Source organism: Pseudorca crassidens, chromosome 1 (genome assembly GCF_039906515.1).
Source record: "Pseudorca crassidens isolate mPseCra1 chromosome 1, mPseCra1.hap1, whole genome shotgun sequence".
Lineage (NCBI taxonomy): Eukaryota > Metazoa > Chordata > Mammalia > Artiodactyla > Delphinidae > Pseudorca > Pseudorca crassidens.
In genome coordinates, this window is record NC_090296.1 from 41,822,509 (window position 1) to 41,844,286 (window position 21,778).

Sequence of the window (21,778 nt, forward strand, 5' to 3'; positions counted from 1 at the left end):
CATTAAAAAAACTCTGTCTATAAATTTCAAGCCAGTAACATTCATGTTTTTACATAGAAATTTTCTTCCTAAAAGACTTTGTAATTAGTGGAAAATGTATATACCAGTAAAGAGCAGCGTGCAAGAAAGAGATGCATTTACTTGTAGAAATAACCATATGTTAAGAAACAATGAGGGCTTCCCTGGTGGCAGAGTGGTTGAGAGTCTGCCTGCCGATGCAGGGGGACACGGGTTCGTGGCCCGGTCCAGGAAGATCCTACATGCTGCGGAGCGGCTAGGTCCGTGAGCCATGGCCTCTGAGCCTGCGCATCTGGAGCCTGTGCTCCGCAACGGGAGAGGCCACAACAGTGAGAGGCCCATGTACCGCAAAAAAAAAAAGAAACAATGAATCATTTTTGTTTGTGGTTTTTATATAAAACTTGTCTGTGGATTCTTTTTTCCCTGTGAATTTTTTCCCTTATAACTTTTTCTCCTGGCAACAATAATGAATAAAATTTTAGAGATAAGCTTTATTTTAAGGGCATAAGGGCATATATGCCCTTCCTAACACATGTAATACCAAACAAATACTCATACTCTCTACTGAAAAAATCAAATGAAACTCCCCCCATCTCCGCCAAATGGCCCAGTTAGAGTACAGTCGTACACTCTGAATTCTACAATCCAGTATCCCTGGGCAACTTGTTCTTGTATCATTGATATGCCCAAATGTACACTGGGCTAGAACATTGGGCTATGAAAACCTAAAACTTACATTTACTCTATAAAAAGACTTCCTTTGTTCATCTATGTCTCTTTCCCCCACTATACATTTTCTTTAAAACTATAATACATCATAAAAATACAAAGTTGAATATGATGTGGATTCTTCCGGAAATAAAATTTATTCCTTTTTCTCCTGATTCTCCTGATGCACGTAGTGAATAGTGTTTGCCTTATTAGACAATGAACAGTCGTTAAGAACAATGAGGAGGGCACTGAGCTGTTTTTCCCCTCCTTTCGATTATAACCCCAACATCCCATCCATTACTGCCTCCTCCCAAAGAGAATGACTCCTTCTATTCAGAAATAAAAGCAGCTCTACCTGACAACATTCTGAAATACTTTGCCCACTTTTCTTTTCATAACCTCCATTTACTAGACCGGTATTTTCCTCTCTCCTTATCGAAGCATGAACTCAACAACTGCTTTCTTCTTCCATGTTGGATAAATGGATGTGGGAACTTTATTGCAGATTAAAATAGTGGAAAATTAAGAAAACAGTGCTCTTAGTGTGAAGGGCAAGGCCAATGATTTTCATAGAACTATAGAAAGCATATTTAATCAGAAATAATGAGATCTGAATTATAATTCACTCTCTGCAAGAAACTCAATAATTTGACATTGAACAAGTCAAACTCTCTGGACTTCACTTTCCTCCTTTTAAGAGATTGGGCTACATCTCATAAATTTCCATTTAATTCTGTGTTTTTGCTTTTGTATTATTTTCGTGTTAAACATCTCATGGTATGGGTGGAAATAAAGACAGGCTATAACATTTTTGTGTGTGCAAAATTTTTAAGGTGTATGAGTTTTCTAAATAACAATCTTTTAACAAAAGATTGAGCCTTATTTATTGTCAGGCAGACCTAAACAAACATGATTATCATTGGAAAGCTAAACTCTGCTAACTTCAGTATTGACCACTTTTTCCTGGGACAGTGATTTCTGTCAATGTTAACATCGGGTAATGTGTCACCTTAATCAGAATTCACTAAGTGCCAACAGTTTACTTTCTGAGGAATCTCTGTTTAAGGTCAATTAAATAAAAATGTCAAAGCCAGTGTTGTTAAGATTTTTGCCACATAAGAGTCAAATTATTTTATGTTTAGCCTTTTTGATTAAAAGTAGTGGTCAAAAGATGTTGAAACCCTCAAAGGTGATTTTGAAGATAGAGAAGTGCTGGAGCTACCCAGGCAGCAACCAGAAACAGTTAGGAAAAATGTACTAAATGCTTCATTCTTTCTCTAGGTTGCATTGCAAATTACATTTAATATTTCAGGCTTGTTGCATTTTAAAATAAAGCCTCCAACTAAGCAATTTTCAAGACAGTCAAAAGATATTGCTTAAAATTTTCCTTTTGCTATAGAAGTGAAAAGAGTGATTGTCTATGTTGATTAGCTTGAAGATTGCTTTGGGAAGAATTTGACAGTTCTAGTAACATTCCCATTATAATTTACAATCTATGAAGAAGACTTGAATACTATATTAAACATTAGGATAGTTTAAAGCTTCCTTTTTATCTGATAATTTTATTCTACTACTTTAACATAAAGAGGGGATCTTTGTAATGTGTATTTTTAATGCATATATACTTTATTTGTATCATGATTCTTTAAAATTATTCTCAATTAGATCAAATAGAAAATAAATATATAGCGTAATAAATATACCAGAATATTTATTGTTACCTACTATGTACAGATCCTTTTTTTGTGCTAGTCAGTTTGGCAGATACAAAGATGAAAAGAAACATTTAATGTCAAAGGACTCAACAGTTTAATCAATAGAAAATTCATAAGAAAAAAGAACAAAGAAAACATAGAGCCAGTTATACTTCAGTTATGATAAGTAGAGTATGGCTGATACTATTTTATTTGCTTATACATAAATGCTAAGTAGGAGATGTATCTACCTAATACCATAAACTATGCAAGTTAGGAAAGTGATCCCACAGTAATATTTTATGTTTAGAAAGAAAGGTTATAATTGAGTGGAATTATATTACACTTGGAAATGTATAGGAAAATGTGTAAATGCCAAGAAGACCTACATATTGTCATTCTTTTATGGACCTCCTGATTTGAAGGCCAAATTTTTAACTGTGTTAAAATAAATAGTTTAAACCAGTCCAAAATGCACTGGTTCTCTTAAATTAGCAAATGAAATAAGATTCAGTGATAGTTAGGATTCAGTTAAATGGCATTCTCATTTATTCATTCATGAATTCTATTAGTAAACATGTGTGTTTGCTAGGTGATAAGCAATCTGTTAGAGAATTAGTGATACGAAGAAGGATAACGGTACCTCCCATCACAGCTCCTTCTGGTGAGAGTGCTGGGGTAATACAAATCTATATGATTCCTTTGTTAAAAAAAAAAATTAGTGATATTTACCAAAAACTCTGTAAAAAAGTGCACATCTTTTAGCTGATTAATACCTTCCTATGGAAAGTATTCAACAGAAGAAAAAGGATTTATACGTGTATGTGTTTATTGCATATTTTTAATGGTGTAAAAGTGGAAGCAATTTGAATGTTCAGAGGTATGATTAAGAAAATATTTCCCTTTAGTTGAATATAATTCAAATATTAAAATGATAATTACGTTGGGTTTCTAATATCATGGAAAATGCTTAGATTTATAATGTGGAAAAACCCAAAAAATATATAAAGTATAATTCTGTAAAAATATACAAGTGAGAAAGCATTTAGATTTTAGAAAATGATAGTTGTATTAGCATGGTGGTGTTTTAGACAATCATTTCAGTGTTGTTTTGGAAGCACTATATGTTATTTAAAAATAATTAATTTTTTTATGTTTAAAAGTATTCCCAAGCTGGAACCCTCATGCACTGCTGATGAGAATATGAAATGGTGCAAATGCTGTGGAAAATGATATGGTGGTTCCTCAAAAAAATTAAACTTGGAATTTGATTCAGAAATTCTAGTTCTGGGTATATACCAAAAGAATTGAAAACAGGGACTTGAACAGATTTTTTTTTTTTTTTTTTTTTTTTGCGGTACGCGGGCCTCTCACTGCTGTGGCCTCTCCCGCTGCGGAGCACAGGCTCCGGACGCGCAAGCTCAGCGGCCACGGCTCACGGGCCCAGCAGCTCCGCGGCATATGGGATCCTCCCGGACCAGGGCACGAACCCGCGTCCCCTGCATCGGCAGGCGGACTCTCAACCACTGCGCCACCAGGGAAGCCCGAACAGATATTTTTACACCAATGTTCATAGCAGCATTATTCACAATATCCAAAAGGGGGAAACAAACCTTGTCTGTCGACAGGCGAATGGATAAGCAAAATATGGTATATACTTACGATGGAATATTATTACAATGGAATATCAGTTTTGCAAGGTGAAAAGAGGTCTAGAGATAGATGGCTGTGCAACAGTGTACTTAATGCCACTGGACTGTACAATTAAAGGTGGTTCAGATGGTAAATTTTATGTATCTTTTACCACAATTAAAAAATAAAAAAGTTAAAATGGTAAATTTTATGTTCTATATTTTACTACAATGATCACAAAGTTATGGATGGATTTCTAGATATGTATCAGAAGTTGTAAAAAGGGCCAGTTAATAGATTTAAGAGTACAAGACAATGAAAAAATGAAATGCATAAAGCAGTTGGAAAAAGAATTTTTAAAATGAACATCCCAAAATTCTGTTCTCTGTTATGCTCAAATTAGTATTTTGACATCTGTCCTACTAGCGCATGTATGTTGGTATTTTAAAGAAATGTAATTGTGAGACCAAGATGAGCTTTTAATGCTCAGTCACAATTTTAGAGGTGAAAGAGATGCTTGTGTTAAGAGGTGAGAGGGCTTCCCAGGTGGCGCAGTGGTTGAGAGTCTGCCTGCCGATGCAGGGGACATGGGTTCGTGCCCCAGTCCAGGAAGATCCCACATGCCGCGGAGCGGCTAGGCCTGTGAGCCATGGCCGCTGAGCCTGCGCGTCCGGAGCCTGTGCTCCGCGACGGAAGAGGCCACAACAGTGAGAGGCCCACGTACCGCGAAAAAAAAAAAAAGAGGTGAGAAAACAGGGGTCCAGAGAAGTTAAGATTATATTGATAGGTAATGACAGAAATGACTACAATGGGTCCCTTCACGTTTTTTTTTCATTTTTATTTATTTATTTTTTATTTATTTATTTTATTTAATTTTATTTTTTAACGTCTTTATTGCTTTACAATGGTGTGTTAGTTTCTGCAGTATAACAAAGTGAATCAGCTATACATATACATATATCCCCATATCTCCTCACTCTTTTTTTAAATTTTTAAATTTAATTTTATTTTTTATACAGCAGGGCCTTATTAGTCATCAATTCTATACACATCAGTGTATACATGTCAATCCCAATCACCCAATTCATCACACCACCACCACCACCACCACCATCACCACCACTTTCCCCCTTTGGTGTCCATACGTTTCTTCTCTACATCTGTGTCTCAATTTCTGCCCTGCAAAGAGGTTCATCTGTACCATTTTTCTAGGTTCCACATATAGGCGTTAATATACGATATTTGTTTTTCTCTTTCTGACTTACTTCGCTCTGTGTGACAGTCTCTAGATCCATCCACGTCTCAACAAATTACCGAATTTCATTCCTTTTATGGCTGAGTAATATTCCATTGTATATATGTACCACATCTTCTTTATCCATTCATTTGTCGATGGGCATTTAGGTTGCTTCCATGACCTGGCTATTGTAAATAATGCTGCAATAAAATTGGGGTGCATGTGTCTTTTTGAATTATGGTTTTCTCTGGGTATATGCCCAGTAGTGTGATTGCTGGATCATATGGTAATTCTATTTTTAGTTTTTTAAGGAAGCTCCATACTGTTCTCCATAGTGGCTGTATCAATTTACATTCCCACCAACAGTGCAAGAGGGTTCCCTTTTCTCCACACCTTCTCCAGCATTTGTTGTTTGTAGATTTTCTGATGATGCCCATTCTAACTGGTGTGAGGTGATTCCTCACTGTAGTTTTGATTTGCATTTCTCTAATAATTAGTGATGTTGAGCAACTTTTCATGTGCTTCTTGGCCATCTGTATGTCTTCTTTGGAGAAATGTCTATTTAGGTCTTCTGCCCATTTTTGGATTGGGTTGTTTGTTTTTTTAAAATTGAGCTGCATGAGCTGTTTATATATTTCGGAGATTAATCCTTTGTCTGTTGATTTGTTTGCAAATATTTTCTCCCATTCTGAGGGTTGTCTTTTCATCTTGTTTATGGTTTCCTTTGCTGTGCAAAAGCTTTGAAGTTTCATTAGGTCCCATTTGTTTATTTTTGTTTTTACTTCCATTACTCTAGGAGGTGGATCAAAAAAGATCTTGCTGTGATTTATGTCAAAGAGTGTTCTTCCTATGTTTTCCTCTAAGAGTTTTATAGTGTCCAGGCTTACACTTAGGTCTCGAATCCATTTTGAGTTTATTTTTGTATATGGTGTTAGGAAGTGTTTTCATTTCATTCTTTTACATGTAGCTGTCCAGTTTTCCCAGTACCACTTATTGAAGAGACTGTCTTTTCTCCATTGTATATCCTTGCCTCCTTTGTCATAGGTTAGTTGAACATAGGTGCATGGGTTTATCTCTGAGCTTTCTATCTTGTTCCATTGATCTATGTTTCTGTTTTTGTGCCAGTACCATATTGTCTTTTTTTTTTTATTTTTTATTTTTTAACATCTTTATTGGAGTATAATTGCTTTACAATGGTGTGTTAGTTTCTGCTTTATAACAAAGTGAATCAGTTATACATATACATATGTTCCCATATCTCTTCCTTCTTGTGTCTCCCTCCCTCCAACCCTCCCTATCCCACCCCTCTAGTTAGTCAAACCAACGAGCTGATCTCCCTGTGCTATGCGGCTGCTTCCCACTAGCTATCTATTTTACGTTTGGTAGTGTATATATGTCCATGCCACTCTCTCATTTCGTCCCAGCTTACCCTTCCCCCTCCCCATATCCTCAAGTCCATTCTTTAGTAGGTCTGTGTCTTTATTACTGTCTTGCTCCTAGGTTCTTCATGACCTTTTTTTTTTTTTTTCCCCCTTAGAGTCCACATATATGTGTTAGCATACAGTATTTCTTTTTCTCTTTCTGATTTACTTCACTCTGTATGACACACTCTAGGTCCATCGACCTCACTACAAATAACTCAATTTTGTTTCTTTTATGGCTGAGTAATATTCCATTGTATATATGTGCCACATCTTCTTTACCCATTCATCTGATGATGGACACTTAGGTTTTTTCCATCTCCGGCCTATTGTAAATAGAGCTGCAATGAACATTTTGGTACATGACTCTTTCTGAATTATGGTTTTCTTAGGGTATATGCCCAGTAGTGGGATTGTTGGGTCCTATGGTAGTTCTATATTTAGTTTTTTAAGAAACCTCCATACTGTTCTCCATAGTGGCTGTATCAATTTACATTCCCACCAACAGTGCAAGAGGGTTCCCTTTTCTCCACACCCTCTCCAGCATTTTTTGTTTCTAGATATTTTGATGATGCCCATTCTGACCAGTGTGAGATGATATCTAATTGTAGTGGTGATTTGCATTTCTCTAATGATTAATGATGTTGCAGATTCTTTCATATATTTGTTGGCAATCTGTATATCTTCTTTGGAGAAATGTCTATTTAGGTCTATTTAGGTCTATTTATTGGATTGGGTTGTTTGTTTTTCTGACATTGAACTGCATGAGCTGCTTGTAAATTTTGTATCCATTCAGCCAATCTGTGTCTTTTGGTGGGAGCATTTAGTCCATTTACATTTAAGGTAATTATCGATATGTGTGTTCCCATTCCCATTTTCTTAATTGTTTTGGGTTTGTTATTGTAGGTCTTTTCCTTCTTTTGTGTTTCTTGCCTAGAGAAGTTCCTTTAGCAGTTGTTGTAGAGCTGGTTTGGTGGTGCTGAACTCTCTCAGCTTTTGCTTGTCTCTAAAGGTTTTAATTTCTCCATCAAATCTGAATGAGATCCTTGCTGGGTAGAGTAATCTTGGTTGCAGGTTTTTCTCCTTCAACACTTTCAATATGTCCTGCCACTCCCTTCTGGCTTGCAGAGTTTCTGCTGAAAGATCAGCTGTTAACCTTATGGGGATTCCCTTGTGTGTTATTTGTTGTTTTTCCCTTGCTGCTTTTAATATGTTTTCTTTGTATTTAATTTTTGACAGTTTGATTAATATGTGTCTTGGCGTATTTCTCCTTGGATTTATCCTGTATGGGACTCTCTGTGCTTCCTGGACTTGATTACTGTACTTTGAAGTATAGTCTGAAGTCAGGGAGTCTGATTCCTCCAACTCTGTTTCTTTCCCTCAAGACTGCTTTGGCTATTCAGGGTTTTTTCTGTCTCCATACAAATTTTAAGACTTTTGTTCTAGTTCTGTAAAAAATGCCAGTGGTAATTTGATAGGGATTGCATTGAATCTGTAGATTGCTTTGGGTAGCATAGTCATTTTCACAATATTGTTTCTTCCAATCCAAGAATGAAGTATATCTCCCAATCTGTTGGTATCATCTTTAATTTCTTTCATCAGTGTCTTATAGTTTTCTGCATACAGGTTTTTTTTTCTCCCAGGTAGGTTTATACCTAGGTATTTTATTCTTTTTGTTGCAGTGGTAAATGGGAGAGTTTCCTTAATTTCTCTTTCAGATTTTTCATCATTAGTGTTTTGGAATGCAAGAGATTTCTGTGCATTAATTTTGTATCCTGTGACTTTACCAAATTCATTGACTAGCTCTAGTAGTTTCCTGGTGGCATCTTTAGTATTCTTTATGTACAGTATCATATCATCTGCAAACAGTGACAGTTTTACGTCTTCTTTTCCAATTTGTATTCCTTTTATTTCTTTTTCTTCTCTGATTTTCCTTTTATTTCTTTTTCTTCTCTAGGACTTCCAAAACTATGTTGAATAATAGTGGTGAGAGTGGACATCCTTGTCTTATTCCTGATCTTAGAGGAAACAGTTTCAGTTTTTCACCATTGAGAATGATGTTTGCTGTGGATTTGTCATATATGGCGTTTATTATGTTGAGGTAGGTTCCCTCTATGCCCACTTTCTGTAGAGTTTTTATCATAAATGGGAGTTGAATTTTGTCAAAAGCGTTTTCTGCATCTATTGAGATGATCATATGGTTTTTTTTCTTCAATTTGTTAATATGGTGTATCACATTGATTGATTTACGTATATTGAAGAATCCTTGCATCCCTCGGATAAATGCCACTTGATCATGGTTTATGATCCTTTTAATGTGATGTTGGATTCTGTTTGCAAGTATTTTGTTGAGGATTTTTGCATCTATATTCATCAATGATATTGGTCTGTAATTTTCTTTTTTTGTAGTATCTTTGCCTGGTTTTGGTATCAGGGTGATGGTGGCCTCATAGGATGAGTTTGGGAGTGTTCCTTCCTCCGCAATTTTTAGAAGAGTTTGAGAAGGATAGGTGTTAACTGTTCTCTAAATGTTTGATAGAATTCACCTGTGAAGTCATCTGGTCCTGGACTTTTGTTTGTTGGAAAAATTTTTTTTTTTTTTTTTTTTTTTTTTTTTTTTTTGCGTTACGCGGGCATCTCACTGTTGTGGCCTCTCCCGTTGCGGAGCAGCAGCTCTGGATGCACAGGCTCAGCGGCCATGGCTCACGTGCCTAGCCGCTCCACGGCATGTGGGATCTTCCCAGACCGGGGCATGAACCCGTGTCCCCTGCATCGGCAAGCAGACGCTCAACCACTGCGCCACCAGGGAAGCCCTGTTGGAAGATTTTTAATCACAGTTTCAATTTTATTACTTGTGATTGGTCTGTTCATATTTTCTATTTCTTCCTGGTTCAGTCTTGGAAGTTTATACCTTTCTAAGAATTTGTCCATTTTATTGGCATAGAGTTGCTTTTAGTAGTCTCTTAGTATGCTTTGTATTTCTGTGGTGTCTGTTGTAACTTCTCCTTTTTCATTTCTAATTTTATTGATTTGAGTCCTCTCCCTCTTTTTCCTGATGAGTCTGGCTAATGGTTTATCAATTTTGTTTATCTTCTCAAAGAACCAGCTCTAGTTTTATTGATCTTTGCTATTGTTTTCTTTGTTTCTATTTCATTTATTTCTGCTCTGATATTTATGATTTCTTTCCTTCTGCTAACTTCGGGGTTTTTTTGTTCTTCTTTCTCTAGTTCCTTTAGGTGTAAGGTTGGATTGTTTATTTGAGATTTTTCTTGTTTCTTGAGGTAGGCCTGTATAGCTATAAACTTCCCTCTTAGAACCTCTTTTGCTGCATCCCATAGGTTTTGGATCATCGTGTTTTCATTGTCATTTCTCTCTAGTTATTTTTTGAGTTCCTCTTTGATTTCTTCAGTGATCTCTTGGTTATTTAGTAACATATTGTTTAGTCTCCATGTGTTTGTGTTTTTTACGTTTTTTTCCCTGTAATGCATTTCTAATCTCATAGCGATGTGGTCAGAAAAGATGCTTGATATGATTTCAATTTTCTTATATTTACTGAGGCTTGATTTGTGACCCAAGATGTGATCTATCCTGGAGAATGTTCCATGTGCACTTGAGAAGAAAGTGTAATCTGTTGTTTTTGGATGGAATGTCCTGTAAATATCAGTTAAATCTATCTGGTCTATTGTGTCACTTAAAGCTTCTCTTTCCTTATCTATTTTCATTTTGGATGATCTGTCCATTGGTGTAAGTGAGGTGTTTAATTCCCCCACTATTATTGTGTTACTGTCGATTTCCCCTTTTATAGTTGTTAGCAGTTGCCTTATGTATTGTGGTTCTCCTACGTTGGGTGCATATATATTTATAATTGTTATATCTTCTTCTTGGATTGATCTTTTGATCATTATGTAGTGTCCTTCCTTGTCTCTTGTAACATTCTTTATTTTACAGTCTATTTTATCTGATACGAGTATTGCTACTCCAGCTTTCTTTTGATTTCCATTTGCATGGAATATCTTTTTCCATCCCCTCACTTTCAGTCTGTTTGTGTCCCTAGGTCTGAAGTGGGTCTCTTGTAGACAGCATATAGATGGGTCTTGTTTTTGTATCCATTCAGCAAGCCTGTGTCTTTTGGTTGGAGCATTTAATCCATTCATGTTTAAGGTAATTATCGATATGTATGTTCCTATGACCATTTTCTTAATTGTTTTCGGTTTGTTTTTGTAGGTCCTTTTCTTCTCTTATGTTTCCCACTTAGAGAAGTTCCTTTAGCATATGTTGTAGAGTTGGTTTGGTGGTGCTGAATTCTCTTAGCTTTTTTTTTTTTTTTTTTTGGCAGTATGCGGGCCTCTCACTGTTGTGGCCTCTCCCGTTGCAGAGCACAGGCTCAGCGGCCATGGCTCACAGGCCCAGCCACTCCACGGCATGTGGGATCTTCCCGGACCGGGGCACGAACCCGTGTCCCCTGCATTGGCAGGCGGACTCTCAACCACTGCACCACCAGGGAAGCCCAATTCTCTTAGCATTTGCTTGTCTGTAAAGCTTTAGATTTCTCCATCGAATCTGAACGATATCCTTGCCAGGTAGAGTAATCTTGGTTGTAGGTTCTTCCCTTTCATCACTTTAAATATATCATGCCACTCCCTTCTGGCTTGTAGAGTTTCTGCTGAGAAATCAGCTAACATTATGGGAGTTCCCTTGTATGTTATTTGTCATTTTTCCTTTGCTGCTTTCAGTTATTTTTCTTTGTCTTTAATTTTTGCCCATTTGATTACTATGTGTCTCGGTGTGTTTCTCCTTGAGTTTATCCTATATGGGACTCTCTGCCTTCCTGGACTTGTGTGGCTGTTTCCTTTCCCATGTTAGGGAAGTTTTCCACTGTAATCTCTTCAAATATTTTCTCAGGTCCTTTCTCTCTCTCTTCTCCTTCTGGGACCCCTATAATGTGAATGTTGTTGCATTTAATGTTGTCCCAGAGGTCTCTTAGGCTGTCTTCATTTATTTTCATTCTTTTTTCTTTATTCTGTTCTGCTGCTGTGAATTCCACCATTGTGTCTTCCAGGTCACATATCGGTTCTTCTGCATCAGTTATCCTGCTATTGATTCCTTCTAGTGTAGTTTTCATTTCAGTTATTGTATTGTTCATCTCTGTTTGTTTGTTCTTTAATTCTTCTAGGTCTTTGTTAAACATTTCTTACATCTTCTCGATCTTTGCCTCCATTCTTTTTCCGAGGTCCTGGATCATCTTCACTATCATTATTCTGAATTCTTTTTCTGGAAGGTTGTCTATCTCCACTTAATTTAGTTATTTTTCTGGGATTTTATCTTGTTCCTTCATCTCATACATTGCTCTCTGCCTTTTCATCTTGTCTATCTTTCTGTGAATGTGGTTTTTGTTCCACAGGCTGCAGGATTGTAGTTCTTGCTTCTGCTGTTTGCTCTCTGGTGGATGAGGCTATCTAAGAGGCTTGTGCAAGTTTCCTGATGGGAGGGACCAGTGGTGGGTAGAGCTGGCTGTTGCTCTGGTGGGCAGAGCTCAGTAAAACTGTAATCCGCTTGACTGCTGATGGGTGGGGCTGGGTTCCCTCCCTGTTGGACGTTTGGCCTGAGGCACCCCAACACTGGAGCCTACCTGGGCTCTTTTGTGGGGCTAATGGCAGACTCTGGGAGGGCTCACGCCAAGGAGTACTTCCCAGAACTTCTGCTGCCAGTGTCCTTGTCCCCTCGGTGAGCCACAGCCACCCCCCGCCTCTGCAGGAGACCCTCCAATACTAGCAGGTAGGTCTGGTTCAGTCTCCCCTGGGGTCACTGCTCCTTCCCCTGGGTCCCGATGCACACTCTAGTTTGTGTGTGCCCTCCAAGAGTGGAGTCTCTGTATCCCCCAGTCCTGTCGAAGTCCTGCAATGAAATCCTGCTAGACTTCAAATTCTGATTCTCTGGGAATTCTTCCTCCCATTGCCAGACCCCCAGGTTGGGAAGCCTGACGTGGGGCTCAGAACCTTCACTCCAGTGGGTGGACTTCTGTGGTATGTGTTCTCCAGTCTGTGAGTCACTCACCCACCAGTTATGGGATTTGATTTTACTGTGATTGCTCCCCTCCTACCGTCTCATTGTGGCTTCTCCTTTGTCTTTGGATGTGGGGTATCTCTTCTTTGGCGAGTTCCAGTGTCTTCCTGTCGATGATTTTCTAGCAGCTAGTTGTGATTCTGGTGTTCTCACAAGAGAGAGTGAGAGCACGTCCTTCTACTCCACCATCTTGGTTCCTCTCCCTTCACTTTTATTACAATGTTATTTAAGCTTTATACCACATCAAACAGGCCAGATTCTTATCTTTTTAAAAAGTTAATCTTATGAAACATTCAATTACTTATTTTCTACTAGGAAATTCTTACATCAAACATGAATTTCCTATAGTATAGCTTAAATCTGTGCCTTTTACTTCTGCTTTTGACTTTTTCAAGCAATTGTTAACTTCACACCTTTTGTTTTCCCAAGCCATAGTTCCTCTGATGCTCAGAGAAGATGCATTTTCATTAGTTTTAAAACTATTTTATGAACTTGTTTTTTTAGTGCTTCATATTTTATGAACTGATGGCCAAATATCCTTCCTACCCCCACTGTAAGAAGTGAGGGAACTGTATTTTTTCAAATTACTCTTTAATTGTAGGACTCAAAATAGAGACAATATTATCTCCTAGATCTTATGTATTATACTAAGTCAGAACACTTTTGGTTGCAAATGACAGTAATTGAACCCAGAAGGATTTATTGGCTCATGTAATTGAGAAGTCCAAGTGTAGATCTTAAGGAAAGACTGCATCCAGAGATTCAAATACCACTGTCAGGACTGTCTCCATCTCTTGGTTTGCATTATTTTATCTTTCAAATAGATTCTCTCCTAGTGGCAGGCAAATACCTCCAGAGGCTTCAGACTCACATCCTCCTGGTTAAGCAGTTACAGTAGAGGAAATAAAGAACCCTCTCCCAGTGTCCGTATCTCAATTTCAGGTCCTGTGTGCCTACCCGTATGATCAGCAGCCCCAACAGTAACTCATATGTTCAAGGAGGAGTTTCCCAAAGGAATCTGAAGAGAGGGTGGGTGGGAATTATCTGGGCTGACAAAAAGAGCAACTCTCATAGTCTACTATACCCACTTTATAGATGTGAAGCAACTTAAAACATTTTTTAGATAAACATCAATGTTCCTGTTCAACTCCATTAAAATATTTCAAATTATTTAATGTATTGCATATTTGTCTCTTTTTGGGTGCTCACTGTTTGAATCCCATTCGTTTGCCACTGTGGGAGCCAGTGTGGGAGCCAGTGTGGGAGCCACTGTGGGAGCCTTAGTGGAAAGGCAGGCCACATCTCCTACCATGGAAGTTCAAAAATACAGACATTTTTTAAAAACTCTCATAAAGTTTTGGGAAGCAACCTACGTTTGGCCATCTTCCTGGAGCTTTCAATGTAAAACACGAGGAGTAAAGAAGCAGGAATAGTTAGAATTCATTCTCATGGCAGCAGGACCATTCAGGGCCCAGCAGCACCCATGTAGCAGCAAGGTATTGGCACCCTAATTGAGTTGATCCATGTCATAAGCAGTGTTATGCTGTGTTCTGATCACCCATCTTCCCTTGGTAATTACTCATTCTATGACCCTGGTTTTCCAGTTTTCCTGGTGATTGTATAAGCTATTCAATATCCTATGAATTCCTTTTCTATTTACATTAACCAGAGTAATTTTCTTTTCCTTGCAACTAAAGCCAATGACTAGTACAATCTGCCAAATTTTATCCAAATAATTTTGAAGTATAATTATTTTCTCTAAGGTTCTAATCATTTAGAACCTTAGAGAATTTAAGTATGATTTCTTTTTTCATCTTTATTTAATAGCCCCAAATTCTAGTTTATTCTTCTGTGCCGCCCCTTATACTGATACTAAAGGACTTTGCAGTGACCTTCTAATATAACTCATTCAGAACCAGTTGCTGCCTTCATTTTACATCTTCCATTTTATACTCTTTCTTAAGATCTACATTTCTTATTTGCTGTCTTTCTCACTTATCACTGAGTTGTATTTGTCTGCTAAAATTTTAATATAAAAGTCCTTCACATCTCTTTTCTGATAATGTTCCTGTATCAGTTAGGAATGGGTTGAGCTTCATGTAACAGAGAAATCATAGCAACAGTGGTTTAACAACATATAATTTATTTCTCTGCCATATAGAGTAAGTCTGGATTTAGGTGTTCCAGGGTCAGTATGGCAGTTCCGTGGGCTGGTGGGTCCATCCATTTTATTATGCCATCATCCTTAGGGTCTTTTCCCTCCTGATCCAACTAGAACTCCTCCATCATATTCTACACCACAGGACGAAGGAAAGGGACATTGTTTTCCTTTTCGTTTTTAAGGATACTTCCAGAAAGTTCCCATACAGCACTAGCCCATGTATGTCATTGGCCAAAATAAATGGCCACACTTAGCTTCAAGGGAAGCACTGTACCTAGCTAATAATCAGAGTTCTTTTACTAAAGGAAAATGATGAACAGATGCTGGGAGGTAACTAGTTGTCTCCTCCACAATTCCACTTCTGTTAGCTATGTCACTAAGTAACTTCTCATCTTTCTAGCTAAGACATAGTTTGCTTTTTGTTCTGGGACGACTTTGTACATTTTTAGTTCAATTAATTAGTAAAAAACTTGGAACAAAAAGCCAAAATAGTGCTTCTTTTGTAATAAAAAAAGTTTTTTGGACATTATAACGTTTTTATTATATAATTATACTTATTCCAGTTGCCTGAATAGAGTGCTTAAATTTCTGTACCAAAAATTCCTATTAGTTCGATTTTTTTCAAACTATGATGGCTTCATTATGAGTTAAGTTCTCATAAAAGGAAGGCATGTTTTAAAATAAACTACATTACTTGTTGATTCTGATATGAAAATAAAATACAGAAGATCCCTAAGACCTTCCTGGATCCCCAGTTTCATGAAGAATGTGTGAAATACAGTGGTAATAGAGCTTACTGATAGTTTTGCTCCTACACATAAGCATCAGTAAAATGACAATTTGAGTCAGGAACATTGTCCAAAATTTACATTTCAAATTCCTAATTCTTTTTTTAAAGAAATAATTTTGAACATATAGTAAAGCTGAAAAAATAGTGCACTTCCCTTCACTCAGCTTCCCCTAATGTTAGCATTTTACATAACATTTTATGTAACAGAACGATGATTGAAACCAAGCAGTCAACAATAATAAATACTCTTAACTAATCTGCAGACTTTATCAGCTTTCACTAGCTTTCCCCACTAATGTCCTTTTTCTTGTCCAAGACCCAATCCAGAACCCACATATTACACTTAGTTATGTCTCCTTAGTTTCCTCCAATCTGTGACTGTTCTCCAGTTTTCATCATTCAATACTCTTGACCTTTTTGAAGAGTTATTGACCACTTATATGTAGAATGTCCATTAGTTTGGGTTTTTCTGACATTTTCTCACGATCAGGTTGTGTATTTTTGGCAAGAATATCACAGAAATGCTGTTGTACCCTTAGTGCATCATATCAGGATATTGACATTGGTGATGGTTATGATGATGATATTATTATGAATTATTATTCTGATCATTGGTGATGTTAACTTTGATCACTTAAAGTGGTGTTTACCAGGTTTTTCCACTATAAAGGTACTATTTTTCTATTTGTAATTAAAAAGTATCATGTGGAGAAATTCTTAGAAATTCTTCTGCTCAAATATCTTCTTTATACTACCTACTAATTTAGGAATCCATAGATGATTTTTACCTGCAATAATTATTACTGTGGTGTTTGCATAGTCATCAGTATTCTTTACTCATTTCAGTGTGGTTTTTTTTTTCCCACACCAACAAGCAATTCTCTCAGGAGACACTGACTAGGTGTACTATCAATACAAATTTAACTCAATTCTGACACTCTCTATCTGGAGATAGTATCAGATCCCACAGGGTAAGGACTCAGTCTCACAAGACTGGCCCCACTTTAGACACCAGTTGCAAGTTCAGGTTGTTACCTGTGCTTCTGACAACCTCTTATCAGGGTTCCCACAACCCTCTTATCAGGATTAATTTGCTAGAGTGGCTCACAGAACTCAGAGAAACATTTATGTTTACCAGTTTATTATGAAAGATATTATAAAGGATACAGATGAAGAGGTACATGGAGTGGGGTCCAGAAGGGTCCTAAGCACAGGAGCTTCTGTCCCCGTAGAACTAGGTGGCATCACCCTCCCACCACATGGATGTGTTTACTAACCTGTAAGCTCATCAAACTCTCATTGTTCAAGAGTTCTTGTAGATCTTTAATCTCCAGCCCCCAACCACCTTCCTCTTCCCAGAGGTTGGGGGTGGGGTTGAAAGTTCCAACTCTAATTACATGGTCTTTCTGGTGACCCTCTCCTAGGTTACCACCCTAAGTTATCCCATTAGCATAAACTATCTAGGACCCCAGTCTTAAGTAATCTCATTAGTATATACTCAGATGTGCTCTAAAGGGGCTCCTATGAATGACAAAGGAACTCCTACCACTCAGGAAATTCCAAGGATTTTAGGAGCTTTATGCCAGGAACCAGAGAGAAAGACCAAATATATTTCTTATTAAACCACACAGTCTATTGAATGCAGGAGAAAATTACTCTGATTAGGAACAAAGATCTGTAAATGTGAACCTCATTGGAAATTCTCATCAGTAGGCTGAAGAAATGACTGAAAGATAAAGATATCTTTCACTTTGTGAAAGATACAGGAAAAAATGTGTGCAAATGTTAAATTGTGGTGTTTTCTACTTCAGCTGAGAAAAACAGATAGATGATTCAGTTATCTCTATTTGTGGGGTCAGTATGATTCTTGATGGGATCCAGGAACTTCTGTGTTGACTCTTGGTTCTAATCTCACCTTTGTCTTTGTGCAGAATAAAACTTCTTGGCCCGTAGCTATATAAGAAACAAGGAATTAGAACTCCCTAGATCTTCAGCCAGCCTATACATATATATTTATGTATGGCGTATATATATATATATATATATACATAAATATATATGTATATATATGGCATGTCTTCTTTATCCATTCATTTTTTGATGAGCACTTAGGTTGCTTCCACATATTAGCTATTATAAATAATGCTGCTATGAACTTTGGGGTGCATATATCTTTTCAAATTAGTATTTTCATTTTCTTAGGATATATACCTAGCCGTGGAATTGCTGGATCATATGGTGATTCTACTTTTAGTTTTTTGAGGAACCTCCATACTGTTTTCCATAGTGGCTACACCAATTTGCAATCCCACCAACAGTGTACTAGGATTCCATTTTCTCCATGTCCTCACCAACATTTTTTATTTGTAGACTTTTTGATAGCCATTTTGACAGGTGTGAGGTGATATCTTATTGTGGTTTTGATTTGCATTTCTCTGATGATTAGCAATGTTGAGCATTTTTACATGTGTCTTTTGGCCATCTGTATGTCTTCTTTGGAAAAATGTCTATCCAGGTCTTCGGCCCATTTTTAAATTATGTTCATTTTTTTTATAATGAGTTTTATGAGCTGTTTGTATATTTTGGATATTAACCCCTTATCAGTCATATCACTTGCAAATACTTCCTCTCTTTCCATAGGTTGTCTTTTTGTTTTGTTGATTGTTTCCTTTGCTGTGCAAGAGCTTTTAAGTTTAATTAGGTCCCATTTATTTTTACTTTTCTTTTGCCTTAGGAAACAGATTCAAAAAAATATTGCTATGATTTATGTTAGAGTGTTCCACCTATGTTCTCTTCTAGGAGTTTTATGGTTTCAGGTCTTTCATTTAGGTCTATAATCTATTTTGATTTTTTTTGTTATTTTTTATATGATATGAGGAAATGTCCTAATCTCATTGTTTTACATGTAGATGTCCAGTTTTCCCAGCACCACTTATTGAAGAGATGGTCTTTTCTCCATTGTGTATTCTTACCTCCATTGTATAGTTGTTGTAGATTAATTGACCATAAGTGTGTGAGTTTATTTCTGGGCTCTCTATTCTGTTCCATTGATCTGTGTGTCTGTTTTTATGCCAGTACTGTACTGTTTTACTTTATTTTTTTAGTGATCTCTGGACCTCATTTTCTTTCTTTTTTTTTTAATTAATTAATTAATTTTTGGCTGTGTTGGGTCTTCGTTGCTGTGTATGGGCTTTCTCTAGTTGGAGCGAGCGAGGGCTATTCCTCACTGCAGTGTGCAGGCTTCTCATTGCGGTGGCTTCTCTTTGTTGCAGAGCACGGGCTCTAGGCGTGCGGGCTTCAGTAGTGGTGGCACGCAGGCTCAGTCATTGTGGCTCACAGGCTCTAGAGTGCAGGCTCAATAGTTGTGGTGCATGGGCTTAGTTTCTCTGCGGCATGTGGGATCTTCCTGAACCAGGGCTCGAACCTGTGTCCCCTGCCTTGGCAGGTGGATTCTCAACCACAGCACCACCAGGGAAGTTCCTACCATGCTGTTTTGATTACTGTAGCTTTGTAGTATAGTCTGATCATTTGAGGATTTGATAAGAGACTATGTAGCTCATTTTTTTTACATCTTTTATAAATGTGAAAGGATAATAAAAGTATGATGTCATGAAATAGAAATGATCCAGTATGTAGTAGGACAACTTTTTGATTTATATCATTCTTTTTGTTAGTTGTGTGTCCTCTGTTCTCTGCTATAATATTATTCATGTGCTTACTTCTTTAATACATAGGCCATTCAGCTACAGTAAGCTCAATCATATATCCAAATGTATAAATGGATTTATATCAGAAGAATAGCAATAATTTTTAAAAACTTACAAGCCCGTAAGTTTCAAATATTTTACATAATCTTATACCTTCATTTAAACTAGTGAGTAGATTGATTTTATTATTTTTTAAAAATCAATTTTGTTCTTTCCCCCACAAACATCATGAAAAGACTCATAAACATAATGAATAAAATTACAAAATTCAGTGGAAATAAAACAGTATGTAAATGTCAATAATTGATCTCAAGACAAAATAACTTAAACAGTTATGATCCAGTAAGGGAATTCAAGCTTCTTTATAACCAAATATGAATAACATTACTCTGGTTACCAATATTCTGCTTTGTTTTCATTTGCTTTTCCCCATCTAGTCTCACAATTGTATTCTTTATTGATTTTTGAATATAATTGAAAATAATTGATCAAAAACTATGCAAGATTGAATAGTAGAAACAAATAACTCACTTTTTAAAGTTGTTTTTGAGTTTCAAGAGAAAAGTGTTTCCTAACCCAAAACTAATTTCTTTCATGTTTGTTTCTTCCATGGAAATAATACTCTTTAAAAGTAAGTTTCGGGGGGCTTCCCTGGTGGCGCAGTGGTTGAGAGTCCGTCTGCCGATGCAGGGGACATGGATTCGTGCCCCGGTCCAGGAGGATCCCGCATGCCGCAGAGCGGCTGGGCCCGTGAGCCATGGCTGCTGAGCCTGCGTGTCCGCAGCCTGTGCTCTGCAACGGGAGAGGCCACACAGTGAGAGGCCTGCGTACCACAAAAAAGAAAAAAAAAAAAGTAAGTTTGGGGCTTCCCTGGTGGCGCAGTGGTTGAGAATCCACCTGCCAATGCAGGGGACACGGGTTCGATCCCCAGTCTGGGAAGATCCCATATGCTGCGGAGCAGCTAAGCCTGTGCACCACAACTACTGAACCTGCACTCTAGAGCCCATGAGCCACAACTACTGAAGCCCATGCGCCTAGAGCCTATGCTCCGCAACAAGAGAAGCCACCGCAGTGAGAAGCCCACGCACCGTGACAAAGAGTAGCCCCCACTCACTGCAACTAGAGAAAGCCCGCGCACAGCAACGAAGACCCAACACAGCCAAAAATAAATAAATAAGTAAATTTATTTTAAAAAAAAAAAGTTTGGCTTTTATTATCTTTAATAGCTGTTCATGATGATTTCTCTTCTAAATATTGAAGTGACTGAAATACTCATGTGGTAAATACATACATTTCTACTCTTATCTTCTGACAATGTATTGGAAAAAAGTCTGGAAATAGCAGTATATTAAAACAGTTCTATGGTAATAGGAAATCTTCACTCTTTCTGAAGTCTGTTGTAGCTGTTGTTTAAATTCTTGATAATGTCAATATTAGTTAAAAGTAAGTCTTAAAAAATAGGTATTTAAAACTTTCAATAACGAAGTATTAAAGGATGACATTATATGGCTGACGTTTTCATATTCTTTTTGAGAGTTAACAATGGCCCAACTTGTTAACATTGACAGATATTTGGGCTTTAGTTTTATTTAGTTTCTATCTACAGAGGTTTTAGATCTATTTCCATAAATATAATTAATACCTTCATTCAAAACTTAATAATATAGTAATGCTTAAGTTTACTATACATGAAAAATATTAGAACTTTCACCTAACTTGAAAAATTATTTAAGCATCTTAGTCATTGAAGGAACACACACAAAATGCAAGCCAGAAGACAAAAGCAAAAATCACGAATCTTGGTCTTAAGCAACTTCCAAGGTTAAATTGTCAATTCCAGTCACATTCTACACAGTTTTCTTAGCTACATTTTTTTAAAATTGTAAATCATGCACAACTATCACCTGAGACACTATAAATCATTGAAAATAAAATTTTATTTCATTTATTCTGCTTACTAAAACAGGAAAGTATGTCAATACATTTAATAAAAGTTTTTCCAAAATGTAGAAAACAAATGTTCTGATTGACTTCCAGCTAATTAAAAAACTTAAGTCATCTGATTATTCGAAAGTATACTATTCTTTGAGTTGCATGTGTTATCTAGATGAGCTTTCTTTTTCAAGTTTTTGTAATAGTACACTTGCACCTTTGCCATTAACTCTAAATTAGCCTTTTTTTGTTTTTGATTTTGGAGGATAGGAAGTTTGATATAGTGTACTGATTGCTATAGACGATAATATTAAATTATTACAATTATATGAGAGCTATATGTTGTATTTTTACTTGTATGTATCTGTGCATGTTTATGTGGTGTTAGGACCACCCCAAAATATGCCTCAAT

General features: G+C 36.9%; 1 protein-coding gene across 2 annotated transcripts in view; it reads left to right on the plus strand.

The window, feature by feature from the left end:
- The window catches only part of RTN1 (reticulon 1), a 411,168-nt gene that overhangs the window by 4,700 nt on the left and 384,690 nt on the right, over positions 1-21,778 (plus strand). Inside the window, exon 2 of one of the 2 annotated variants that reach the window (XM_067734437.1) lies at positions 8,671-8,814. The exons of the other annotated variant lie outside the window; for it this stretch is intronic. The gene's annotated coding sequence lies outside the window, so the exon portion shown is untranslated. The remainder of the gene's footprint in view (positions 1-8,670; positions 8,815-21,778) is intronic. 2 annotated transcript variants of the gene reach the window in all.